Source organism: Hipposideros armiger, unplaced genomic scaffold (genome assembly GCF_001890085.2).
Source record: "Hipposideros armiger isolate ML-2016 unplaced genomic scaffold, ASM189008v1 scaffold_244, whole genome shotgun sequence".
In the NCBI taxonomy this organism is placed as follows: domain Eukaryota; kingdom Metazoa; phylum Chordata; class Mammalia; order Chiroptera; family Hipposideridae; genus Hipposideros; species Hipposideros armiger.
Window position 1 is genome coordinate 988,485 of NW_017731594.1, and position 10,709 is coordinate 999,193.

The window sequence follows — 10,709 nt, forward strand, 5'->3', positions numbered from 1 at the left end:
AAAGAACGGGTCTCTGCCCTCGCAAGCCTGGCCTGTGTCATTAATAGCTGGTGGGCACCGGACTTGCAGAGACGGTTAGAAAAGAGAAGGTTCGCCTTGAGATTCATGACAATGGGACAGAGAATAATTCTTTTTGCTCTGACTTAAGTCAGAATCATAGCCTTCTTTGACGCTTGCTGTTTTCAGCCAATCCCAATAGAACGAAGGGCTTCCCACAGACCCACGAGTGACCTCACCACCATCTGATCCCTGTCCTGGGTCTGACCAGGCCATGCTGCCATTCATTGCTCAGTGGCGGCCCCTGCTGTTAAAAAGAAAGATAGCAGCACACCCAGAGTTGGTGATATTAACTCTGGTCATGCAAACAGGAGAATCTGGGGCAAGCAGGGGAATTTGGGGCAAGCAGGGGAGGAGCGGAAGCTCCTGTAAATGGACTGAGGAGATTCCCAGGGAAATCCGCACCGTTCCGAGTGCCTCGGTGAGGTGCTCGTGTAGAGAAGAAACTGGGCCTACATACTTTTGTGCTTAAAAATCTTCCACAAACTCCCTGGTTTAATTACTCCATTCCAAAGGTTTGCTAGGAACCACCACCGTGCCCTCTGAGAAATGTCATTGCAAACTTTTACTTGGAGGCTTTCCGGGCTGCCAGATGACAAATATTTTAAAAGGCACGCCACTTATTTTTTGGTGAACTTACAGTAAGGTTTAGTTAGGGGTGGAGGCACTGGAGGGGCGGTTTACTTACATCCTGAGCAAGAATCGATTGGCGGCGTATGGACCCTCCCGTGGGAACCCTGCTGGGATGCAAGCTTGCATGTGAGCATGCCCCGTGTGCGTGTGCTGTGTGTGTACACAGTGAGGCGGTGACGTGATATTTTTGGACAAAAACTGTATGTGAAGAGAAGGAGGGAGAAAGCAACTCACAATCAAATAGAAGTGGGGAGAGGGGGGAAGACGAGATTGCAGTTGATTATGGGTCTGGCAGCAGATGTTCTACACAAATCCAACTCACTGCAGCCAGTCTGTTTCCGTGGCAACAGAATCAGTAATTATTGAGCCTGGGCGCTCCCCGCTCCTTTCTCCCAACAAGGTGGAGGCTGATAAATTTGAACTATCGCCAGCCCATCACCAGCTTTCTTTTTTTCTTCCTCTTTTTCTTTTTTTTCCTTTTTTAGTTCTTTATTAAGAAAAGTGAGGATATTGAGGCATACCAGGAAGAGGAGGTATATGTTTATTGGTGAACGAGTGCTGGGCACAAACGTTGAAATGAAGTTATATTTTTCTCTTGTGATACTATCAGAGAAAAGCTCTTCCTAGAAAAACCGATGATCTCGGAAGATGCTAAATAAATGAGCAGGAGTTTCCCTGAAATGGAAGCTCCTTTTCATTGGCTGATCTGCCTGCGGTGCCTGCCAATCGGAGCACCCCTGGGCTCTCCAGCTCCATAAACATAAGCAAAGCTACATGCTTATTCTTCTGGACTTGAAGTGTAGACCATTCAAAGGTGTGCGGCGGGTCTCCATTCACATGGCTCAACTGGAAACCGATTTCATGAACACGCTTCCTCAGGAACCATCTGGTATCCCAGCACATTGTTCTTCTGGGGGACGGCTCTAAGTCATTTGGTGGTGACAGCGGCTTAGAAGCAGGATTTGTAGTTGGGAAAGATGGACTTACGGGAGCTTGGTGAGTAAACCTCCGTCTTCCACATCTGTCCGTTGGTATGAGCAGCCTGAGCTCAAATGTAGCTCTGTCCTATTGTCTGCTGAGGAAACTATGAATTGGAGCAGACACATGGGAGAGCCGGCATTCCAAGGGTCCTGAGCTGTGTGAGCTTCTGTATCTCAAAGGCTGCATGAGCTGCTCGGGTACGATTGGATTTGCCGGACTGTGCATTTTACTAGGACATTGGTTTGTCTAGTTGTGATTACTGTGAGGCATGGAGTTTTGCTGTATCTCCCCAGGTACTTATCCATTTCCAAAGAAGATGCTTTAAAACTAAATGATTAAGAGTCAACCCTGTGCATTGCTGGGAAGAGAAAGAAAGGCGCTGGCACACAGCCGAGCCGTGAGCTGCTCCATTGTGGTGCTGGCATTTGCATTGTGAGGAGAGATGTTATTACAATGGTCTGTCACACGCTTCTTCAGACCCCCAGCCGCAGGAGGAAGCGTCTCTTCTGTGTGCGCTGCTGTTCTCAGCTCAGGGAGTGTGCCGCCTGGCTAGGTCGTGTCCCTTCCTTCTCTCACGGAACCCGTCTCCAAATTGAAATATGCTCTCTGTCTTTAAAAAAAAAAATGAATTGCAAAGATGAGTTGAAGTGCATTCAGAGAGATCATAGCTATCAAAAATCATGCTTTGAAATGACTCTGTTTTTGCATCCTTTTAAACCTCTGAAAACCAGAGAGCGTTTGCAAAGTTATATTCAAGGGTTGGCTCTTGGCCAGGGAAGGGATGCTCTGAGCTATCGCTCTGCTCTCGGGGGTTTAATTTTCTGACACTGGTGATGAAATTTTCAATTTTGTTGAGTGGAAGCAGGAAGAATAAGAAAGCAGGGTTATAAACTGGCGATGGAGAGGTCACGTGTGGAAGCAGGAACTCTGTGCCTTGAGGGACCCTTCTAGCTGCAAAGTTAAAAATATCTGTGGCAAGACAGAACTCGAGCACAGTGTGGGATTCCAGGGGAATGACAGTCCTTCCAAATGCGGAGATTTGATTTGGGTGCAGGGAGCGGGGGCTGAACCCGGAGCGCCCATCTCTGCCTGAGAACCTCGCCCCAGCATCCCCGTATGCCCATTCCGAGGCTTAACCACTGCGAGCTTTTTGTTTTTGTTTTTTTAACGTGATTTCCTATCTTATGTGCCAGGATGACTAACAGCACACTTGATGTCTCCTATTTACAGCCCACTTGGGTTCCGATAGCAGAGAGAAGCAAAGAGAAAAAAGCACTATTGTCTGGTTTATAAATAAATGCATGTGAAATAGTGGTACAGGGAAATCTAACTGGCTTGTCCTTTTGAAACAATGTCCTTTTGACAGGAGAGAGTGTTGTGGGTCTTCACAGGGCTGCTCTAGACTAGAATTTGCTGTGTCCTAAGCAGGACCTGTGATGGATGGGTAATGAAACAGATTGTAGGGAAGGTATTGCCCAGAGAAGACTTAAAAGCACGGCAAGGGTCGGTGGGTGCCTGGGAGAAACCGTCTACTCTTGTGACCAGCGAAGAAGTGGGGCTGATGCCACAGGAGGAAGTGCAGCATTTCCTAATGGGGGGTGGGGGAGTGGGGGGGGACAGTGCACAGCATAGAGGGGACCTGGCCACTTGGCCAGGTCAGTGACCCATTTGTTAGCTGAAGGCCTCTAGAAATGCCAATTGTCCCCTGATCCCAAGGCCTCAAGGTGGTGTGCTAAACTGAGCGTTCCACCAGACTGCAGGCAAGTGTGTACATGTGAACTCTCCCTCCTGTGTCTCACCCCTCAGCACACTTAGGTACATGCACAGTTCTGAGGAAGTCTTGTGTCTCGTGGATGTACCTTAAGTGGCAGTCGTCTAATTAGAATGATCCTCCACTCCTTTCTCGTCTCTTATCTCCCCCCGGTAGTGAAGTGCTCGCACCTGTTGGCCAGAATGAGAGAAAAAACAGCCTTTTATAGAAGCAGTAAAAATGTAAAAAAAAAAAAAATTAAGAGTAATTATGAACCTTTTTTTGGATGATGGAAGTCTAAGAATTTGAAAGCTATGAAATTCTCCCCTGGGCCTGAGAAAATACATGTGTGCCTAATCACATAACACTGGGATGACAGCTCACTTCAGGGTCAAGGAGGATCTCTCTGCTGAGACAGTAGCCAAGCGTTCATTGGGCCCTCAAGTTCATTTCCTTAATTGCCGGTGGGTTCCCTGGACTCTGCTGCGGCCCCATCTCAGTGAAATGTGGCTGTTGCTTAGCTCCTGAATGAGTCCCTGGGCATTCTCACTTCAGGCTCGAATTAAGAAGTCTTGGAAGTAGTCCTAGAACACGGTGATTTTGTCCCTCCTGAGCTTGGAGAGGCGGTAAACTAGAGCTATGGGACTTGAAAATGTTCTTTCAGGTAACGGCACCCTCGTTCTGTCCAGTCCTGAGGGAGAAGGCTTCTTCACCCCCCCCCCGCCCCCCGGCATCTGTAGGATGTGGGGCATGTTAGAAAGATAAACGTAAAGATCAAGAAAAATGAATTCCCTTAGATTTTCAAGCAACCAGCGGAGTCCCCCACTATAAGTCAAGTGAATGTAAATCATTTGAATCTAGTTCCTGAAAGTCAGCACTGAAAGTTAGAAGGACCGAATTCCTCAGTTCTCCCAACAATCGGAATCGTCAGTCACAACAGGAATAGCTAACCTGCCTTGAACATCTACTGTGTACCAGGCCCCTTTCAATACATTTAGGAGCTGTCATAACTCACTGATTGTTTGCAGCAGCCCCAACAGGACAATTTTTATACCTATTTTCTAGATGAGAAAATTGAGTCACCAAAATATGCAGGAATGTGCCCATGTTTATCCAGCTAGGAACTGTCAAGTGCTTGGTGTTTCCACACGTGTTGATTTACTCGTGCGCTGCATCCGTGGATGACAGGAGCGTGAGTCTCGGGGGAAGGAGGCCTCCTCAGCTCGCAGTCTGTCTGGTGGAGTCAGGCCACACAGAGATGAATCAAAACAGTCATCGCAATAAGTCCAGTTACAAAGGCATTTTGGGGTAGTTTGGTGAATTGTTAATAATGCCACTTAGGAAAAGAAGTCTGATCTAAGTAAAAGCTTGTCACCAAAATACCCCACTTGTTCCCCCTTGTGAGACTGTGTGACATGCCACCTCATTCTGCAGAGTGTTTCCGTGGCTGGTATGAACTGAGTCAGTGTCTATATGACACCAGCGCCTCCTGGGCCATCTGTGAGAGTTCCACGGCTGCCCTTTGCTTGCATTCGCCTGGGATTATTTGCAGTTGCCATAGCGATGGTGAGGGTCCTGCAGGGCCAAGAACAACAGGGCAGCCGGTCCGGGGATGCGAGTGACCCACCATGGCGGTGAGAATCACCAGGGCTGCCCTGCTCTCTGCAGACCTTGTGAACAGGAGTGACGGGCCCAGCTCATAAAAAGATTCCAGGTAGTGACAGTGAACATCCAGTAATGGAGTGGCTGAAGATTCTCAGAAGATCAGGCCTGAAAATCATCGAGTGAGGTGGTTTTCAAACCGTGCCCCTCCGAGTTGCGGTAACGTGGACCAGAGAGCAGGGGACATGGGAGTTCTCCCCTCCTGCTTCACCTGAGCATCTCCCTTTCTGTCTGTTTCACAAACTGGTGTCCCCCCTGAAGACTTGTTAAGGAAAAATGAAAGAGAAGGGGTTATGCTGCCAAAAGGGAAAACTACCAATCGCCTCAAAAGTTCCAGTTCGACATCATAAAGAAATAGAAGACCAGCACCTAAAGAAAGATCACATAGCTAGGGAAGGGAATCTGTAAGGGTCTTAGTATCAGGTTTTAAAAACATGGGCTCTTTGCTACGCATGCCTACCATTACCCACTTTCTACTATGACAGTAGGTATGGGTATGTGTAAAGGACAATTTTAATAACTATTCAAAGAATACGGTCCTACAGGAGCAATATGGCAGATCTCTTTCTAGAACAGCACCGTCTAGAAATATAATGCAAGTTATGTACATGATCTCAACTTTTTAGTAGTTACATTAAAAATGTTAAAAAAAGAAACAGATTTGTGAATTTTGGTAATATATATTATTTAACCCAGTATGTCCTAAACATTATCATCTCAATTCTCAACTCCAAAATTATCAACAAAATATTTACATTCAGTATTTCATCTTAAGTCTTCGAAACCTGACGTTATTTTACACTTATAGCACAACTCACTTTGGATACTGGATTTTCACAGGAAATCTGTATTTAGGTGTCATAAAATTCATTGTTAAAAAAAGGTAGATTCATGTATGCAGATCATTCCAAACACACTTAAAAGTTTTCTGGTAACTGAAGTGAGTATCCATTTTTAAAATTTAAATTAGCTAAAATTAAATGAAATTTAAACCCCAATTGCACAGTCATGCTGGCCACGTGTTTCAAGGTTGCCGCAGCCACACGTGGTCAGTGGCTGCCCTACTGGATAGTGTAGCACTGGGCACTCAGTGAATGCTCCTCACACACAAGGCCAGTTACTCCTGTCACTTCATCATCATGCCATGGCACCTGCATCTCTTTTACCTCCGTGAGGTTCCTGGAAGACTTGTTCTGGTAAGAGAGAAAGAAACCAAACGTCAGTGTTCAGAAATGTGTGCCTTTCCTTTAGCCATTGTGCATAGCAAACACAACATGAAGGGCAATCTTGGGTTCTCCATTACGGTTTGGCATGCTGGGATGAAAAGATGTGACTTTCCTGTAGCAGAAAGTCAGTACTCACCATCTGTGTTGAGCCCCCAGCTGTCTTGGTCCTGCCATTCACTTTGGGGCCACCGCCCTCAACAGAGTACATTCGGGGAACATGATCTGAATAACAAGTTAAGAAAACCATAATTGAGAAAGTAACTCTGCTACAAACAGATAATTCTTTTGAAGACAAGTATAAATTGAAGCCAAGGGATGATTTAATTGCTGTCATCTTATTCAATTCTGCAAAGTTTGTTTAGCTAGAAAATATTGACTAAGTAGTACTTCCAGTTAATTTGGTCTTAAAAGTTTTACCTTCCACATGAGATATCATCCTATTTATCTACTCTCCCAAAGTTTTTTTTTTTAAAGGATAACCAACCATGAAAATGTAATCAGTCTCTTCAATAACTAGATTAAAATCATGCTGCAAAGTCTTCTTAGAGGTATCCAGTCCCAGCCTCCTAAAGAAGTCCTAACACTGATGATTTCAGCCAAATCTACTAGTGGGAAGATAAAGCTAAGTATAAGCTGGGTCCGCCAAAGCCTTCTGTTAATAAAGAGCTCTTTTAGAAATTCCATAAAACTTTGAGAAAGGAGAAACAAAAATACCTAGTTCAATACCATCCCTGATAACAGGTATGGCTTCTGGTCCAACTCTACCCATGTCTAGCATCTTGGACAGAGTTCCCAAGGAGAATGCCTAGTAACAAGCATTCAACAATGTTTGTAGGATTAAGTTGGGTGGGTCCTTCAAACTTCTTTCCTAATCTTGCAACTTCTTTCTTTCCATGGCATGACTCAATCTTTTTAGAGGCAACACTGGGAGACCAAATGGATGCATCCATAGTGACTTTGTCAGCCTGCTGATGTTTGGCCAAGCCAAGGACTTCTAGCCCATCACGAGTGAGAAGAAGTGCTGTGGGATTCCAGGGAGTGCAGAGATGCTGGGAAATAGCTGTATATTCTATAAGTAAAGTGATCACTGCAATAATTGTCTTTGCATTATTAGCACAGGACTTTGAAGCCCACAAATATGGTAGCTTCTTTCAAGCCCTCTGCGAGAATCTAGAAATCCAGGACTCGCAAAGTATTTGTGTAGACGGCAGAGCAGTCATCTGTAATCTAAGGCCTTGGGTTGTTATCTCCAGTTTAGCAGCTAAATTTTGCAAGTCACTGAACCTTTATGCTCCTCAGCATCTTTACATGGGTAAAGAGGAGTTTGCACTTGGTGACTTGCAAGGTCATACATGTGTCACACTTCTAAACAATCTGTCCTCTAGGGTCCATGCTCCATGGATCCTAACAGTCTTTTCCCTCTGTCCCCACATAGAGCCTGGGTATCCTTCTTAACACAGCACCAAGTCAGCCGCTACCAAGCTGTCAGAACTGGCTCACAGCTGAACCTGATTGTTCATCCCTTTCCTCAGTCCTTCCCTCAGCTCTGTGCCTTGTGCAAGGCTTTGAAAAGGAACATATGGGGAATTAGCATCAGTATGCAGGGTTTTGGGGATAAGGGAATGAAAGTTCTTTACTTACCCTCTGGCTCAGCTGCTCCATGGAGGTGTTGCCATCTGACAAGGAGGGCTGCATCCTAGCACTTTGGGAGCTCACTTTTCTTTTCCTTTGAGCTATAAGTGATGAGAGACCTGTCGAGGAGAGCAGATCCCTGGCATCATTCCCAGACCTGAAACATAATGAAATAAAGTTTCGTCCTGACTTGGTAGGAGTTATAGCTGAACATTTGAGATAGCATCTGGGCCAGTTCTAACATTCACTTGCCTGGCTGGAATGAAGTGCATATCAGCTAATGGAACTCAGGCCTTCAGACTGGCAGCACACTGAGTGTATGAGTCCTTGGCTTGGGACAAATTATTTCTGACTAGAGCCACCAGCCCACAGGTCCCAGCAGATGAGATGGAGCCCACTCATGTCTCATGGGCCAGCAATGTGAAATTGGCATTCAGAAACTATCATATACAAAGAGTGATATCAAAGCAGGAACTGGCCCAAAAGCCACCAACACTGGTATTGCCCCTAGACCTAGATTACCTAATGTTAAGGGTTCAGGTCAGGCTTGGACTCTGGGGATGTTATCCTTCCAGCTTTAGAGAGCAGTGGGGGTCCAGGGCCAACAGCCCCTATTCTAGATTCCGTGAGCCGGATTCAAACGTCCCTGCAAAGCAGACCCAAGAACTTTCGCAGCAACCACCTTATGGGCCATCCCTCTGTCCTCCGTAAAATTTCCCGAGAATTAGGTAGGTCACTGCTTCTCCTCTGTAAACCTTAGTTTCCTCATCTGGGAAAATGGAAGTCATGGTGCATTTCTCACAGGGCTGCTAATGAATGAAAAACCCCTGCTGGCACTGGATGCCACCTAGGGAGAAAAGAGCCCTGTATCTAAAACCAACAGCCTGGGCTGAAGTCCCAGCTTAGCCACTAGTAAGATTGAGGTCTTGGCATATTACCTCTTCAATCTTAGTATTTTTTCCCTCATGGGTAAAATATAGATAATATCTACTCCATCTGACATGTAGAAATGTTTAGAGAACAAATGAATGAACATCTTCATGTGCTTTGTGGATTGTAACATAAGGTATTACTATTATGGTTGGAAATCTAATCTCTCCGAACAACTCGGCCTCGTCTATTGAGGAGGAATAATTGGAAACATGTTTCTGGAGCCAGAATAGCAGAGGCTCCAGGATGGTGATGTATTCTTTCCTGATTTTGGAAGCCAGTCAAGATCAAACACTGTTGTGCTTCTAGGCAGATGCCTTGCAGCTTTCAGGAAGGCTGTGACCTGCCATAAATATTTGGTCTCTGCAGATGGCCCATAAATCTTCCTGGGTAGCCAAGCCTTAGCCATTCTGCCCCAACTTGATCTTTCTTCTTCTTTTCTTTGGAAAACGTGCATAGTTTTGATTCCTCCATATGCAGATTCCCAGCCACTTCTTGGTAGCTTTCTTCCTTGCCTCTGTCCCCTAAACCATGCTCTTCACGTCCTGAATTATGTATTTCATCAAGAGAGGAGAGGGGTTGATTTCTTCCTTTATTACATCTGGTTACCCACTTACTATAAACCCCTTGCATCCTGGATCTTAGAGAAACCTGAGTTCTGGGATGGCAAATAGATTCTATCTGGTACACTAGTGGTGGCTGTCTAAGGGCTCTACATCTGGTCTCAGTGGGCTCATGGGCAAGGAGGGAAGGGTAGCAACATGTAGTTACCTTATTACAGACGAAGAGAGGCTCGGAGAAATTAATTGACTTGCGACTGTGTCTCTGCTAACGAGGGACAACATTCACAGTTCCATGCTCTCTCAATTTATTCAACAGGCAATATTTGCTGAATGCCTACTGTGTATCAGCTGTAGACCTTCATATGATCTATGAGCAGAGATAATCTATGACCATCTAGGATTAACCTGCATGGAGGTTTATTTCTCATGCAATCCTTAGCCTGGAAGTTGGAATCACCCAGAATACCGAAGCTACAATAAAAAAAAATTTCCAACCAGACACAGTTATTTATATAATAGTCACTAATTTATTTGTGTGTTCTCTTCTGAATTCATTTTCATGCCCATTATAGAAAGAATAAATACCCACTTTTAAAAATTGGGCTTTTGTACGAGTTCTTTGAAAACAACTTGAAAGTAATTGCTGAAAACAAATTGGCCAATAACTGCCTTGCTTTCCACCTTCCTTCTCCTCAGCCTGCTTCTTTATATAGCTCCACTGGCACAGCGTCGAAAATGAACACCGAAGAAAAACTGAGCCATAGAAACAAACTCAAGAGTTGTGCACGATTCTAGTTTTGCAGAGCAACCCACAAGATGAAACCTAGATGAACCAAAAATGTTCCACTTTTACCCAAAGTTTGAGAACTGTTGGAATTGTCAAAGGAAAAAGATCTCATAACTGTGGTGATCGAGGACTGCTGCAATCCCATGTCATCTGGGTAGATGTATAAATAGCAGTGGATAGGACAATCTCTTGACTCTAAATTTGAACATGATAGTAACTATACAGTGATCACACCAACTGTGTGTGGCAGTCTGCCCCTCTCCCACCCCTGGTATAATTGTCCTTCATGAGCTCACACCCAGTCACTTACTTCAAGGCCAGAGCAATGTCAGAAACACTTGCATGGTGGATGTAAAAATTAGTCCAATTATATGCTAGGCACTTTACATTTACACAGGTCTTTTTAATGGAATGTCCCAAGCATTTATTTATTTATTTTTTAAGTTTTAGTGTAGCTATCATTTTAAAGTTACCACATGCAGTGATCC

General features: G+C 44.9%; 1 protein-coding gene across 10 annotated transcripts in view; it reads left to right on the plus strand.

Annotated features, from left to right (window-relative positions):
• ELMO1 (engulfment and cell motility 1) overlaps nucleotides 1–10,709 on the plus strand; it is a 501,394-nt gene that overhangs the window by 381,689 nt on the left and 108,996 nt on the right. The window contains exon 1 of one of the 10 annotated variants that reach the window (XM_019655711.1): nucleotides 1,385–1,686. The exons of the other annotated variants lie outside the window; for them this stretch is intronic. The gene's annotated coding sequence lies outside the window, so the exon portion shown is untranslated. Of the gene's footprint in view, nucleotides 1–1,384; nucleotides 1,687–10,709 lie in introns of those variants that run through there. 10 annotated transcript variants of the gene reach the window in all.